Below are 3,679 nucleotides of genomic sequence, written 5' to 3'. Positions count from 1 at the left end.
AAATAATGATTCTATGATCATTTTAACAAAATTACTTTAACAGCTATTCTAATACCTATAAAATCACCAGCACATAACAAAACCATCAAGCAGCTATCATACATGCACACTGAAAACAAAAAACACTATTCTACTGGATGGTAAAGAAAATGAAATATAAATTGACATGAGTGATTTATTTCATAGGCAATTACATGACATAATATTGATTAATATAATCGTAATAATACATGTGCAACATGCTAACATCTGCGTGAGACCTTTCCGTGATGTCAGGCTCCTCAACAAAAAAGACAGTTTTTATCTAGTTTGTACAGTACTTCATCAATTCTAATCTAAGCCTTATACAATGATATGGAGAATCTGCCTTTTTATTTTATTCAAACAAACTATACATAAATCATTTAGTAAACTCTTTCATGTTCAAATTCTCAGTAACTAAAATGGCTACTGCAAAATATTAATGATAACAAAAATTTTAAAAATCACAAGTTACAAAAAAAGAGAGATTTTTTTTTCAAAACAGAAACAATATTTTTTGTAAAGACACTACTACAAACTATAAATCAATTCAGAGTTTTCAATAGGATGAGGCACATGTTTCTTTCTGTCTGTTTGTTGTTTCTACACAGACAACACAGAAAGGTCCCCAAACTTCTCACTGTGAGACCCTATCCACCAGACCAGAGTTGCTACCAGGAAACACATCTGAAAACCTCCTTCACCTGTATTCTGCATCTGTTTTATTACAGGCTGTGTCAAATGCAGCACCGTCAGCACTAAACACAACCAAGATATGTTAAACACACCTAGATTGTATGTTATTTTTTGTGTCATTTTCTTGTTTTTTTTTTTGTATTTTTATTCTTAACAAGCTTTAATGTGTTACTGTGATGAAAGTTTGGATTAGGAGGTATTTAATGTGCACAAAAATTTGACCAAAATGTCATTGTATTCCTATAAGGAGTTCTAACATTTTCTTCAGGCTAATACAAAGCCCAATAGATAATTCCATTTCACAGAAAAGGTAACACTGCAATACAGAGGTAACACATAATACCTCAAGGATACCATACTTTCATTGAAAATCAAAATATTAACAATCCTACCTTTCACTTTACGATATAATATTGTATCATTTGCAAAAAGGACATAGATAAAAAGCTTCTATAAGACCATGTAACGGCCACTAACCACTACAAACAGGGTTCTACACCTGGCTGCATCTCTGGCTTCACCACACCATGTGACGAGACCAACCATTATGAGCTTTGGAGCGCACTACCCACCTCTTCCTCAGCAAAAACAGAACCAAAGTTGATTACCATTTCATTCCACAGAAGAACCTCTTTTTTTAAATGTAACACACTTAGCCCACTTTACTAAACCCACCTACTCTTGAGTCACTAACATTACCAGTCTAAGTGTTTAATCATAAACCACTTTCAACATTCTTTGTCCAATCCAAGGTAAATCACTTTTTTCTCTTCATGCATTTATTTTTTAAAGCACTGCAGTTTAACCTGGTCCTCATTTAAAAGTATGATGGATAAGAGGTGTATTTAACACTGCTCATAACAGCTGATCCCAAAGTATGAATTAGCTTTACCACTATTCAGCAAAGTGAGTTCTCTGCTCCCTATGACAGACAAATTACAAACTGAATATATACACACATTGTTAACATTGACAGAAAAGCTATAGTTAAGAACACCTCCTTGCTGATTTGCCTTTGTTGGACAAGAAGAACATTGGTAAGATATACTTTCTGATTGGCAACCAGTTGATATACCTTAGATGAAATAAAATAAAATGTCTTTGAATACTTGTGGAGGATTTCTCTATGCTGAAAACATCTCCAGAAATATCCACAAAATTATTTGATTACAAATGTTGCCTTCGGTGACTAAGTCAAGATTAAAAAAGCAACCTTGATGATATGAAATGTTTTGCTAGTCTGTGGTGAAACCACAGATCCTTTTAATTGTAACATTTTCAAAACTAAAACTAATCTATACATGCAAATATTGATATATATTCATTCTGTGGTAGCAGTTTCTGAACATCTGCTACTTCTAAACAGTAAAGACTGCAAACATTAATGGCTTAAAAATATTGCAAATAATACTTAATCCAAATTCTAAAGACTCTCGAGCCCTTGTTAGTCATGACAAAGAACATATGGAAGTCAAGCTATGCATTACATTCTGAGGTGTGTCTGCAGTGAACAGTGTAGGCAACTGTTATATCATAGTGGAATCATTCTTGAGAATATGCTTCACATCTATAAACAGATGGACTAAGATGCAGTATGATGAAAAAAAAGAGAAGAAAAATAATTACAGATGACAGTAACTATGTCATGCTGCAAGACCCCAAAACTTGAATTTCAAAATGTTATCTGTTAATTACAAGCAAATGCAAATGACCATATACAGAAAATATCAAATGTAAAATCTACACCATCCTACCGCACAGGATTTTGCAAAACAAAGTACACCTAGTAAATAAAGAGGTTAAATAAAAGAAAATTCCCATTGGGAAGTGTGAATTTGATACTAATATCAATAATCTTGCCACCGCAAATCAATGTTTTCAATTATTGATAAAAAGAGTACATTTTTATCAATTTCAAAAATTCCTAATATAGGCTCTGTAACATGAACACCATTTTTTCAGTCACTGTTGGTTAAAATCATTAGTTTACACAAGTTCTTTACCATCCTTATGATGCTACCACTCAGTGAAAGTTACATCTTGACAGTCTAGCACTAACCAAACATTTCTGTTAAGAAATACACATCAACATTAAGTTTTAATTCTTTTTTTTTGTTTAAACTAGCAAGCTAGCCCATGTTTTTTACAAAAAAGCAAGGGTTTCAAATGTTCAAAAATTCTTAAGAGATGACTTGAAAGAAAAAAATACATGCTCAGTTAGCAATTTTCTTCCTTTCTTTTTATTACAATACATATATTTTTTAAAGTGTTCATGTAATTTGGACACTTCCCATTAAGTAACATAGTTTCCAAATAGGAAATGTCTAGTTGGGATATGCTGGACCTCTCTGCTTGAAAGGACAAAAGACCCACAAATCTCTCACTCCTGTTTCTTATACTGCCAGCCTCCTCCCCTGACAACTGATATCATTCACAAAAATATAAAAGCATGGAACAGAAAAAAAAAAATTTAAAAGGAAACAAGTCCATATACATATTTGGCACCAAGGCAAAATAAAGAGATGGTTATTGTATAAAAGAGTCCTCTTAGCAAAGTGAAAAATAAAGAAACTACAAACCCTACATCCATCTTGAAGCGAGTTTTCTTCTCTTTCCAAGCAAAAGAGGTCTTCCAGCATTTGTGTCTCATAATTCATTCTTCTTCAGTGTTAAACACATCATAATACTATTCTGAATCATATGAAACAGCACTGAAGTCTCTTACCGATTTCGTCTACTGTACAATATAATACATACTATTCCAATATGAAACACACACAAGGTATTCATCATGGCAAACATTAACATATATCAGACAATGGGTTTCAACAGGCAGTGATTTTTTGTAAAAAAATGAATATACCTGAAGGGCACAGATGACAAAGCCAACTAAACTGGTGAAACTGTGGAGGATACTCTTGTCTGCTTTCTTACAATCCATGACCATTATTTATGTAAATCT

Source organism: Penaeus monodon, chromosome 27 (assembly GCF_015228065.2).
Source record: "Penaeus monodon isolate SGIC_2016 chromosome 27, NSTDA_Pmon_1, whole genome shotgun sequence".
Lineage (NCBI taxonomy): Eukaryota > Metazoa > Arthropoda > Malacostraca > Decapoda > Penaeidae > Penaeus > Penaeus monodon.
Note: the sequence above shows the minus strand (reverse complement) of the source record.